Below are 13,243 nucleotides of genomic sequence, written 5' to 3'. Positions count from 1 at the left end.
ATCTCCTGTTGCTTCTATGAAGGCCGTAATAGACAACATCACCAAACAGCTCCATAGTCACATACACAGCAAAGGAGAGATGTTGTTTACACCTAGTGATGTCAGTGGTATTGAGTGACATCACAGCACAGTGCTAAGGCTCCTGGGCCTGGACACAGCAGCGGCTGCAATATCTCAACGGAGAATACGTTTATATCTATGTGTGTGTGTGCGCATATATATATATATATATATATATATATATATATATATATATATATATTTCTCCGCCGAAATCACTTTTAAACCCATTTCCACCTTTTTTTCCCTTCTCTTCCTCTTACTTTTTTTTCACGTTTTTTTACGTTTTTCTCCTTTTCGCCTCTTTTCTGGGCGTATTATTCTTCTTTTTCTTCTTTTTTTTCGTCTAATGCATACCCCATCAGTGCAGCAATGCTTTTTCAATACCGCCAGCAGATGGAGACACTGGGGGATAATTTTCTAAGGATTTATACTGATTTTTCCTGTCTGAATTTGTCGCACAGAAAGTTGCAGGCCAAATATGTGTGACATTTCTGCGACTTTAGCTTCTAGAGCATTTTTACAACATTATACATAGGTGCTGAATACATAAAAAGCGACTGTTCAGCGACAGACAAGTCGCATCGGCTGAAAGTAGGCCAGAATGTCAGTCCATGTTGGAGCAGGTTTAGATACAGTCTAAAGCATAGATCTCAAAGTCTGTGCACAGAATTTAGCAAGGGCCTCGCACCTTCTGATGCATCAGGTAGGTGCACAATAGCATAGCCTAACCCTCTGTACTTTGGTCTATATTGATGCGGGACATAGACAGCCAGCTGATGACCAATCCATTAGTGCAATGGATGGCTGGAAGCATTTGTCTTTGCCTTTGCAATACCACAGAAGCAATGCATGGTCAATGTACAGCAATGACACACCTGTGTGAACAGCCAGGAGACCCCCCCCCCCCCATGTTATGTTACATAGTTACATAGTTAGTACGGTCGAAAAAAGACATATGTCCATCAAGTTCAACCAGGGAATTAAGGGGTAGGGGTGTGGCGCGATATTGGGGAAGGGATGAGATTTTATATTTCTTCATAAGCATTAATCTTATTTTGTCAATTAGGAACATTCAGCACCCACCCGCTATCAAGGCAGCTGCCTATCATGTCATGCCCTACCTGCACAGGTGTGCTGGCTACTCAAATGATCCAATTAAGGAGGCCATCTAGTCAGCAGCAGCAGAAGTCCTGTGCCTGGACGCTCCAACAGGGGCCAGACACAAGCAGAAGCAGAAGCAGCAGAAGCAGCAGCAGCACCACCTTTTGTTTTTTGGCTGCAGCAGCAGCAAGGCCCACAGGGCTGGCTAGCTGGCTAGCCAGCAAGCAGGTAGCAATGAAAGTAGGAATCTTTCTTTTTAACCCTGTAAGGGGGTGGTGCACTGTACCCGAAGATACTGCCATATCGGGTCAATGCATAGGGCGACGGAAGCAAGCTTCGAAATCGGCCCCCGTTCTCAAAAATCCATTTAATATATGGTCCCCAGATAGGGGACATATCAGATATTAAACTGATAAGAACAGATACTACACTTGATCTTAGCCAAAAGGCCGAGAAGCGATAACCGTGAAAGGGGCGGGCCCAACAAGGTCCCCTTCATGGGCACTATCACTGCTTGCTGTCAGGGAGGCTGCCAGACAATTTTCCATGCACACTCTGGGCTGGGGGGCAGTCAACCACCAGTACACACAGCAGAACCTAAACCCATACCATTATTGCTAAGCAGCAAGACAGGGGCCCATTGCACTCCCACGGGGCCTTTTTAAATGCAATCCATAACCCGGATTTGCCAGGAACCCTTCTTACTCCTCCTACTTGCATGTGACACTGGGCTTAGGATCTGCATAGGAAACACACACACAAGCACACACCTACCTTTGTTGCCTGCAGATGCCTCCTTGGCTGTCCCCAAACGGTATCAAACCAACACCCACGGGAAGCTGTAAGCATAGAGGACATGCCTGCACCCCATTGGACTTACCTGTGTGGGTTAAATCCGGGTTATTTGACAACCTATGGCGGTGATGGTTCTGCTCAGGCAGAGCAGTGCTGATGCTCCTCATAAAGCTGTCGCTGCTGTGAAGGTTCTAGGTGACATCACAAATCCCTATGGTTACATACACAACAAAGCTGGGTTGTTGTTGTTTACACTCTGCAAGGCCTGTAGAAGTGAGTGACATCATAGCACTGTAGTTCTGAGGGTTCAAGATGGATGCAACAATCTCCTGTTGCTTCTATGAAGGCCGTAATAGACGACATCACCAAACAGCTCCATAGTCACATACACAGCAAAGGAGAGATGTTGTTTACACCTAGTGATGTCAGTGGTATTGAGTGACATCACAGCACAGTGCTAAGGCTCCTGGGCCTGGACACAGCAGCGGCTGCAATATCTCAACGGAGAATACGTTTATATCTATGTGTGTGTGTGCGCATATATATATATATATATATATATATATATATATATATATATATATTTCTCCGCCGAAATCACTTTTAAACCCATTTCCACCTTTTTTTCCCTTCTCTTCCTCTTACTTTTTTTTCACGTTTTTTTACGTTTTTCTCCTTTTCGCCTCTTTTCTGGGCGTATTATTCTTCTTTTTCTTCTTTTTTTTCGTCTAATGCATACCCCATCAGTGCAGCAATGCTTATTCAATACCGCCAGCAGATGGAGACACTGGGGGATAATTTTCTAAGGATTTATACTGATTTTTCCTGTCTGAATTTGTCGCACAGAAAGTTGCAGGCCAAATATGTGTGACATTTCTGCGACTTTAGCTTCTAGAGCATTTTTACAACATTATACATAGGTGCTGAATACATAAAAAGCGACTGTTCAGCGACAGACAAGTCGCATCGGCTGAAAGTAGGCCAGAATGTCAGTCCATGTTGGAGCAGGTTTAGATACAGTCTAAAGCATAGATCTCAAAGTCTGTGCACAGAATTTAGCAAGGGCCTCGCACCTTCTGATGCATCAGGTAGGTGCACAATAGCATAGCCTAACCCTCTGTACTTTGGTCTATATTGATGCGGGACATAGACAGCCAGCTGATGACCAATCCATTAGTGCAATGGATGGCTGGAAGCATTTGTCTTTGCCTTTGCAATACCACAGAAGCAATGCATGGTCAATGTACAGCAATGACACACCTGTGTGAACAGCCAGGAGACCCCCCCCCCCCATGTTATGTTACATAGTTACATAGTTAGTACGGTAGAAAAAAGACATATGTCCATCAAGTTCAACCAGGGAATTAAGGGGTAGGGGTGTGGCGCGATATTGGGGAAGGGATGAGATTTTATATTTCTTCATAAGCATTAATCTTATTTTGTCAATTAGGAACATTCAGCACCCACCCGCTATCAAGGCAGCTGCCTATCATGTCATGCCCTACCTGCACAGGTGTGCTGGCTACTCAAATGATCCAATTAAGGAGGCCATCTAGTCAGCAGCAGTAGAAGTCCTGTGCCTGGACGCTCCAACAGGGGCCAGACACAAGCAGAAGCAGAAGCAGCAGAAGCAGCAGCAGCACCACCTTTTGTTTTTTGGCTGCAGCAGCAGCAAGGCCCACAGGGCTGGCTAGCTGGCTAGCCAGCAAGCAGGTAGCAATGAAAGTAGGAATCTTTCTTTTTAACCCTGTAAGGGGGTGGTGCACTGTACCCGAAGATACTGCCATATCGGGTCAATGCATAGGGCGACGGAAGCAAGCTTCGAAATCGGCCCCCGTTCTCAAAAATCCATTTAATATATGGTCCCCAGATAGGGGACATATCAGATATTAAACTGATAAGAACAGATACTACACTTGATCTTAGCCAAAAGGCCGAGAAGCGATAACCGTGAAAGGGGCGGGCCCAACAAGGTCCCCTTCATGGGCACTATCACTGCTTGCTGTCAGGGAGGCTGCCAGACAATTTTCCATGCACACTCTGGGCTGGGGGGCAGTCAACCACCAGTACACACAGCAGAACCTAAACCCATACCATTATTGCTAAGCAGCAAGACAGGGGCCCATTGCACTCCCACGGGGCCTTTTTAAATGCAATCCATAACCCGGATTTGCCAGGAACCCTTCTTACTCCTCCTACTTGCATGTGACACTGGGCTTAGGATCTGCATAGGAAACACACACACAAGCACACACCTACCTTTGTTGCCTGCAGATGCCTCCTTGGCTGTCCCCAAACGGTATCAAACCAACACCCACGGGAAGCTGTAAGCATTGAGGACATGCCTGCACCCCATTGGACTTACCTGTGTGGGTTAAATCCGGGTTATTTGACAACCTATGGCGGTGATGGTTCTGCTCAGGCAGAGCAGTGCTGATGCTCCTCATAAAGCTGTCGCTGCTGTGAAGGTTCTAGGTGACATCACAAATCCCTATGGTTACATACACAACAAAGCTGGGTTGTTGTTGTTTACACTCTGCAAGGCCTGTAGAAGTGAGTGACATCATAGCACTGTAGTTCTGAGGGTTCAAGATGGATGCAACAATCTCCTGTTGCTTCTATGAAGGCCGTAATAGACGACATCACCAAACAGCTCCATAGTCACATACACAGCAAAGGAGAGATGTTGTTTACACCTAGTGATGTCAGTGGTATTGAGTGACATCACAGCACAGTGCTAAGGCTCCTGGGCCTGGACACAGCAGCGGCTGCAATATCTCAACGGAGAATACGTTTATATCTATGTGTGTGTGTGCGCATATATATATATATATATATATATATATATATATATATATATATATTTCTCCGCCGAAATCACTTTTAAACCCATTTCCACCTTTTTTTCCCTTCTCTTCCTCTTACTTTTTTTTCACGTTTTTTTACGTTTTTCTCCTTTTCGCCTCTTTTCTGGGCGTATTATTCTTCTTTTTCTTCTTTTTTTTCGTCTAATGCATACCCCATCAGTGCAGCAATGCTTATTCAATACCGCCAGCAGATGGAGACACTGGGGGATAATTTTCTAAGGATTTATACTGATTTTTCCTGTCTGAATTTGTCGCACAGAAAGTTGCAGGCCAAATATGTGTGACATTTCTGCGACTTTAGCTTCTAGAGCATTTTTACAACATTATACATAGGTGCTGAATACATAAAAAGCGACTGTTCAGCGACAGACAAGTCGCATCGGCTGAAAGTAGGCCAGAATGTCAGTCCATGTTGGAGCAGGTTTAGATACAGTCTAAAGCATAGATCTCAAAGTCTGTGCACAGAATTTAGCAAGGGCCTCGCACCTTCTGATGCATCAGGTAGGTGCACAATAGCATAGCCTAACCCTCTGTACTTTGGTCTATATTGATGCGGGACATAGACAGCCAGCTGATGACCAATCCATTAGTGCAATGGATGGCTGGAAGCATTTGTCTTTGCCTTTGCAATACCACAGAAGCAATGCATGGTCAATGTACAGCAATGACACACCTGTGTGAACAGCCAGGAGACCCCCCCCCCCCCCCCCATGTTATGTTACATAGTTACATAGTTAGTACGGTCGAAAAAAGACATATGTCCATCAAGTTCAACCAGGGAATTAAGGGGTAGGGGTGTGGCGCGATATTGGGGAAGGGATGAGATTTTATATTTCTTCATAAGCATTAATCTTATTTTGTCAATTAGGAACATTCAGCACCCACCCGCTATCAAGGCAGCTGCCTATCATGTCATGCCCTACCTGCACAGGTGTGCTGGCTACTCAAATGATCCAATTAAGGAGGCCATTTAGTCAGCAGCAGCAGAAGTCCTGTGCCTGGACGCTCCAACAGGGGCCAGACACAAGCAGAAGCAGAAGCAGCAGAAGCAGCAGCAGCACCACCTTTTGTTTTTTGGCTGCAGCAGCAGCAAGGCCCACAGGGCTGGCTAGCTGGCTAGCCAGCAAGCAGGTAGCAATGAAAGTAGGAATCTTTCTTTTTAACCCTGTAAGGGGGTGGTGCACTGTACCCGAAGATACTGCCATATCGGGTCAATGCATAGGGCGACGGAAGCAAGCTTCGAAATCGGCCCCCGTTCTCAAAAATCCATTTAATATATGGTCCCCAGATAGGGGACGTATCAGATATTAAACTGATAAGAACAGACACTACACTTGATCTTAGCCAAAAAGCCGAGAAGCGATAACCGTGAAAGGGGCGGGCCCAACAAGGTCCCCTTCATGGGCACTATCACTGCTTGCTGTCAGGGAGGCTGCCAGACAATTTTCCATGCACACTCTGGGCTGGGGGGCAGTCAACCACCAGTACACACAGCAGAACCTAAACCCATACCATTATTGCTAAGCAGCAAGACAGGGGCCCATTGCACTCCCACGGGGCCTTTTTAAATGCAATCCATAACCCGGATTTGCCAGGAACCCTTCTTACTCCTCCTACTTGCATGTGACACTGGGCTTAGGATCTGCATAGGAAACACACACACAAGCACACACCTACCTTTGTTGCCTGCAGATGCCTCCTTGGCTGTCCCCAAACGGTATCAAACCAACACCCACGGGAAGCTGTAAGCATAGAGGACATGCCTGCACCCCATTGGACTTACCTGTGTGGGTTAAATCCGGGTTATTTGACAACCTATGGCGGTGATGGTTCTGCTCAGGCAGAGCAGTGCTGATGCTCCTCATAAAGCTGTCGCTGCTGTGAAGGTTCTAGGTGACATCACAAATCCCTATGGTTACATACACAACAAAGCTGGGTTGTTGTTGTTTACACTCTGCAAGGCCTGTGGAAGTGAGTGACATCATAGCACTGTAGTTCTGAGGGTTCAAGATGGATGCAACAATCTCCTGTTGCTTCTATGAAGGCCGTAATAGACAACATCACCAAACAGCTCCATAGTCACATACACAGCAAAGGAGAGATGTTGTTTACACCTAGTGATGTCAGTGGTATTGAGTGACATCACAGCACAGTGCTAAGGCTCCTGGGCCTGGACACAGCAGCGGCTGCAATATCTCAACGGAGAATACGTTTATATCTATGTGTGTGTGTGCGCATATATATATATATATATATATATATATATATATATATATATATATATTTCTCCGCCGAAATCACTTTTAAACCCATTTCCACCTTTTTTTCCCTTCTCTTCCTCTTACTTTTTTTTCACGTTTTTTTACGTTTTTCTCCTTTTCGCCTCTTTTCTGGGCGTATTATTCTTCTTTTTCTTCTTTTTTTTCGTCTAATGCATACCCCATCAGTGCAGCAATGCTTTTTCAATACCGCCAGCAGATGGAGACACTGGGGGATAATTTTCTAAGGATTTATACTGATTTTTCCTGTCTGAATTTGTCGCACAGAAAGTTGCAGGCCAAATATGTGTGACATTTCTGCGACTTTAGCTTCTAGAGCATTTTTACAACATTATACATAGGTGCTGAATACATAAAAAGCGACTGTTCAGCGACAGACAAGTCGCATCGGCTGAAAGTAGGCCAGAATGTCAGTCCATGTTGGAGCAGGTTTAGATACAGTCTAAAGCATAGATCTCAAAGTCTGTGCACAGAATTTAGCAAGGGCCTCGCACCTTCTGATGCATCAGGTAGGTGCACAATAGCATAGCCTAACCCTCTGTACTTTGGTCTATATTGATGCGGGACATAGACAGCCAGCTGATGACCAATCCATTAGTGCAATGGATGGCTGGAAGCATTTGTCTTTGCCTTTGCAATACCACAGAAGCAATGCATGGTCAATGTACAGCAATGACACACCTGTGTGAACAGCCAGGAGACCCCCCCCCCCCATGTTATGTTACATAGTTACATAGTTAGTACGGTCGAAAAAAGACATATGTCCATCAAGTTCAACCAGGGAATTAAGGGGTAGGGGTGTGGCGCGATATTGGGGAAGGGATGAGATTTTATATTTCTTCATAAGCATTAATCTTATTTTGTCAATTAGGAACATTCAGCACCCACCCGCTATCAAGGCAGCTGCCTATCATGTCATGCCCTACCTGCACAGGTGTGCTGGCTACTCAAATGATCCAATTAAGGAGGCCATCTAGTCAGCAGCAGCAGAAGTCCTGTGCCTGGACGCTCCAACAGGGGCCAGACACAAGCAGAAGCAGAAGCAGCAGAAGCAGCAGCAGCACCACCTTTTGTTTTTTGGCTGCAGCAGCAGCAAGGCCCACAGGGCTGGCTAGCTGGCTAGCCAGCAAGCAGGTAGCAATGAAAGTAGGAATCTTTCTTTTTAACCCTGTAAGGGGGTGGTGCACTGTACCCGAAGATACTGCCATATCGGGTCAATGCATAGGGCGACGGAAGCAAGCTTCGAAATCGGCCCCCGTTCTCAAAAATCCATTTAATATATGGTCCCCAGATAGGGGACATATCAGATATTAAACTGATAAGAACAGATACTACACTTGATCTTAGCCAAAAGGCCGAGAAGCGATAACCGTGAAAGGGGCGGGCCCAACAAGGTCCCCTTCATGGGCACTATCACTGCTTGCTGTCAGGGAGGCTGCCAGACAATTTTCCATGCACACTCTGGGCTGGGGGGCAGTCAACCACCAGTACACACAGCAGAACCTAAACCCATACCATTATTGCTAAGCAGCAAGACAGGGGCCCATTGCACTCCCACGGGGCCTTTTTAAATGCAATCCATAACCCGGATTTGCCAGGAACCCTTCTTACTCCTCCTACTTGCATGTGACACTGGGCTTAGGATCTGCATAGGAAACACACACACAAGCACACACCTACCTTTGTTGCCTGCAGATGCCTCCTTGGCTGTCCCCAAACGGTATCAAACCAACACCCACGGGAAGCTGTAAGCATAGAGGACATGCCTGCACCCCATTGGACTTACCTGTGTGGGTTAAATCCGGGTTATTTGACAACCTATGGCGGTGATGGTTCTGCTCAGGCAGAGCAGTGCTGATGCTCCTCATAAAGCTGTCGCTGCTGTGAAGGTTCTAGGTGACATCACAAATCCCTATGGTTACATACACAACAAAGCTGGGTTGTTGTTGTTTACACTCTGCAAGGCCTGTAGAAGTGAGTGACATCATAGCACTGTAGTTCTGAGGGTTCAAGATGGATGCAACAATCTCCTGTTGCTTCTATGAAGGCCGTAATAGACGACATCACCAAACAGCTCCATAGTCACATACACAGCAAAGGAGAGATGTTGTTTACACCTAGTGATGTCAGTGGTATTGAGTGACATCACAGCACAGTGCTAAGGCTCCTGGGCCTGGACACAGCAGCGGCTGCAATATCTCAACGGAGAATACGTTTATATCTATGTGTGTGTGTGCGCATATATATATATATATATATATATATATATATATATATATATATATATATTTCTCCGCCGAAATCACTTTTAAACCCATTTCCACCTTTTTTTCCCTTCTCTTCCTCTTACTTTTTTTTCACGTTTTTTTACGTTTTTCTCCTTTTCGCCTCTTTTCTGGGCGTATTATTCTTCTTTTTCTTCTTTTTTTTCGTCTAATGCATACCCCATCAGTGCAGCAATGCTTATTCAATACCGCCAGCAGATGGAGACACTGGGGGATAATTTTCTAAGGATTTATACTGATTTTTCCTGTCTGAATTTGTCGCACAGAAAGTTGCAGGCCAAATATGTGTGACATTTCTGCGACTTTAGCTTCTAGAGCATTTTTACAACATTATACATAGGTGCTGAATACATAAAAAGCGACTGTTCAGCGACAGACAAGTCGCATCGGCTGAAAGTAGGCCAGAATGTCAGTCCATGTTGGAGCAGGTTTAGATACAGTCTAAAGCATAGATCTCAAAGTCTGTGCACAGAATTTAGCAAGGGCCTCGCACCTTCTGATGCATCAGGTAGGTGCACAATAGCATAGCCTAACCCTCTGTACTTTGGTCTATATTGATGCGGGACATAGACAGCCAGCTGATGACCAATCCATTAGTGCAATGGATGGCTGGAAGCATTTGTCTTTGCCTTTGCAATACCACAGAAGCAATGCATGGTCAATGTACAGCAATGACACACCTGTGTGAACAGCCAGGAGACCCCCCCCCCCCATGTTATGTTACATAGTTACATAGTTAGTACGGTAGAAAAAAGACATATGTCCATCAAGTTCAACCAGGGAATTAAGGGGTAGGGGTGTGGCGCGATATTGGGGAAGGGATGAGATTTTATATTTCTTCATAAGCATTAATCTTATTTTGTCAATTAGGAACATTCAGCACCCACCCGCTATCAAGGCAGCTGCCTATCATGTCATGCCCTACCTGCACAGGTGTGCTGGCTACTCAAATGATCCAATTAAGGAGGCCATCTAGTCAGCAGCAGCAGAAGTCCTGTGCCTGGACGCTCCAACAGGGGCCAGACACAAGCAGAAGCAGAAGCAGCAGAAGCAGCAGCAGCACCACCTTTTGTTTTTTGGCTGCAGCAGCAGCAAGGCCCACAGGGCTGGCTAGCTGGCTAGCCAGCAAGCAGGTAGCAATGAAAGTAGGAATCTTTCTTTTTAACCCTGTAAGGGGGTGGTGCACTGTACCCGAAGATACTGCCATATCGGGTCAATGCATAGGGCGACGGAAGCAAGCTTCGAAATCGGCCCCCGTTCTCAAAAATCCATTTAATATATGGTCCCCAGATAGGGGACATATCAGATATTAAACTGATAAGAACAGATACTACACTTGATCTTAGCCAAAAGGCCGAGAAGCGATAACCGTGAAAGGGGCGGGCCCAACAAGGTCCCCTTCATGGGCACTATCACTGCTTGCTGTCAGGGAGGCTGCCAGACAATTTTCCATGCACACTCTGGGCTGGGGGGCAGTCAACCACCAGTACACACAGCAGAACCTAAACCCATACCATTATTGCTAAGCAGCAAGACAGGGGCCCATTGCACTCCCACGGGGCCTTTTTAAATGCAATCCATAACCCGGATTTGCCAGGAACCCTTCTTACTCCTCCTACTTGCATGTGACACTGGGCTTAGGATCTGCATAGGAAACACACACACAAGCACACACCTACCTTTGTTGCCTGCAGATGCCTCCTTGGCTGTCCCCAAACGGTATCAAACCAACACCCACGGGAAGCTGTAAGCATTGAGGACATGCCTGCACCCCATTGGACTTACCTGTGTGGGTTAAATCCGGGTTATTTGACAACCTATGGCGGTGATGGTTCTGCTCAGGCAGAGCAGTGCTGATGCTCCTCATAAAGCTGTCGCTGCTGTGAAGGTTCTAGGTGACATCACAAATCCCTATGGTTACATACACAACAAAGCTGGGTTGTTGTTGTTTACACTCTGCAAGGCCTGTAGAAGTGAGTGACATCATAGCACTGTAGTTCTGAGGGTTCAAGATGGATGCAACAATCTCCTGTTGCTTCTATGAAGGCCGTAATAGACGACATCACCAAACAGCTCCATAGTCACATACACAGCAAAGGAGAGATGTTGTTTACACCTAGTGATGTCAGTGGTATTGAGTGACATCACAGCACAGTGCTAAGGCTCCTGGGCCTGGACACAGCAGCGGCTGCAATATCTCAACGGAGAATACGTTTATATCTATGTGTGTGTGTGCGCATATATATATATATATATATATATATATATATATATATATATATTTCTCCGCCGAAATCACTTTTAAACCCATTTCCACCTTTTTTTCCCTTCTCTTCCTCTTACTTTTTTTTCACGTTTTTTTACGTTTTTCTCCTTTTCGCCTCTTTTCTGGGCGTATTATTCTTCTTTTTCTTCTTTTTTTTCGTCTAATGCATACCCCATCAGTGCAGCAATGCTTATTCAATACCGCCAGCAGATGGAGACACTGGGGGATAATTTTCTAAGGATTTATACTGATTTTTCCTGTCTGAATTTGTCGCACAGAAAGTTGCAGGCCAAATATGTGTGACATTTCTGCGACTTTAGCTTCTAGAGCATTTTTACAACATTATACATAGGTGCTGAATACATAAAAAGCGACTGTTCAGCGACAGACAAGTCGCATCGGCTGAAAGTAGGCCAGAATGTCAGTCCATGTTGGAGCAGGTTTAGATACAGTCTAAAGCATAGATCTCAAAGTCTGTGCACAGAATTTAGCAAGGGCCTCGCACCTTCTGATGCATCAGGTAGGTGCACAATAGCATAGCCTAACCCTCTGTACTTTGGTCTATATTGATGCGGGACATAGACAGCCAGCTGATGACCAATCCATTAGTGCAATGGATGGCTGGAAGCATTTGTCTTTGCCTTTGCAATACCACAGAAGCAATGCATGGTCAATGTACAGCAATGACACACCTGTGTGAACAGCCAGGAGACCCCCCCCCCCATGTTATGTTACATAGTTACATAGTTAGTACGGTCGAAAAAAGACATATGTCCATCAAGTTCAACCAGGGAATTAAGGGGTAGGGGTGTGGCGCGATATTGGGGAAGGGATGAGATTTTATATTTCTTCATAAGCATTAATCTTATTTTGTCAATTAGGAACATTCAGCACCCACCCGCTATCAAGGCAGCTGCCTATCATGTCATGCCCTACCTGCACAGGTGTGCTGGCTACTCAAATGATCCAATTAAGGAGGCCATTTAGTCAGCAGCAGCAGAAGTCCTGTGCCTGGACGCTCCAACAGGGGCCAGACACAAGCAGAAGCAGAAGCAGCAGAAGCAGCAGCAGCACCACCTTTTGTTTTTTGGCTGCAGCAGCAGCAAGGCCCACAGGGCTGGCTAGCTGGCTAGCCAGCAAGCAGGTAGCAATGAAAGTAGGAATCTTTCTTTTTAACCCTGTAAGGGGGTGGTGCACTGTACCCGAAGATACTGCCATATCGGGTCAATGCATAGGGCGACGGAAGCAAGCTTCGAAATCGGCCCCCGTTCTCAAAAATCCATTTAATATATGGTCCCCAGATAGGGGACGTATCAGATATTAAACTGATAAGAACAGATACTACACTTGATCTTAGCCAAAAGGCCGAGAAGCGATAACCGTGAAAGGGGCGGGCCCAACAAGGTCCCCTTCATGGGCACTATCACTGCTTGCTGTCAGGGAGGCTGCCAGACAATTTTCCATGCACACTCTGGGCTGGGGGGCAGTCAACCACCAGTACACACAGCAGAACCTAAACCCATACCATTATTGCTAAGCAGCAAGACAGGGGCCCATTGCACTCCCACGGGGCCTTTTTAAATGCAA

At 45.9% G+C, this 13,243-nt stretch overlaps 6 non-coding genes across 6 annotated transcripts; all 6 read right to left on the bottom strand.

Annotated features, from left to right (window-relative positions):
* Positions 1-1,434: 1,434 nt before the first annotated feature.
* Positions 1,435-1,625, bottom strand: LOC130313563 (U2 spliceosomal RNA). The gene has a single exon (XR_008861466.1). It is a non-coding gene; the product is annotated as a U2 spliceosomal RNA (small nuclear RNA).
* Positions 1,626-3,714: 2,089 nt separating this feature from the next.
* LOC130313551 (U2 spliceosomal RNA) lies at positions 3,715-3,905 on the bottom strand. Its single transcript, XR_008861455.1, has one exon. It is a non-coding gene; the product is annotated as a U2 spliceosomal RNA (small nuclear RNA).
* A 2,094-nt stretch (positions 3,906-5,999) lies between these two features.
* On the bottom strand, positions 6,000-6,190 carry LOC130313667 (U2 spliceosomal RNA). The gene has a single exon (XR_008861560.1). It is a non-coding gene; the product is annotated as a U2 spliceosomal RNA (small nuclear RNA).
* Positions 6,191-8,281: 2,091 nt separating this feature from the next.
* LOC130313538 (U2 spliceosomal RNA) lies at positions 8,282-8,472 on the bottom strand. Its single transcript, XR_008861444.1, has one exon. It is a non-coding gene; the product is annotated as a U2 spliceosomal RNA (small nuclear RNA).
* A 2,093-nt stretch (positions 8,473-10,565) lies between these two features.
* LOC130313731 (U2 spliceosomal RNA) lies at positions 10,566-10,756 on the bottom strand. Its single transcript, XR_008861605.1, has one exon. It is a non-coding gene; the product is annotated as a U2 spliceosomal RNA (small nuclear RNA).
* A 2,086-nt stretch (positions 10,757-12,842) lies between these two features.
* LOC130313618 (U2 spliceosomal RNA) lies at positions 12,843-13,033 on the bottom strand. Its single transcript, XR_008861515.1, has one exon. It is a non-coding gene; the product is annotated as a U2 spliceosomal RNA (small nuclear RNA).
* Positions 13,034-13,243: the final 210 nt, after the last annotated feature.

Source organism: Hyla sarda, unplaced genomic scaffold (genome assembly GCF_029499605.1).
Source record: "Hyla sarda isolate aHylSar1 unplaced genomic scaffold, aHylSar1.hap1 scaffold_178, whole genome shotgun sequence".
Taxonomy (NCBI): Eukaryota; Metazoa; Chordata; class Amphibia; order Anura; family Hylidae; genus Hyla; species Hyla sarda.
The sequence above is the reverse complement of the archived record's forward strand: the minus strand, read 5'-3'. Positions and strand labels throughout refer to the sequence as shown.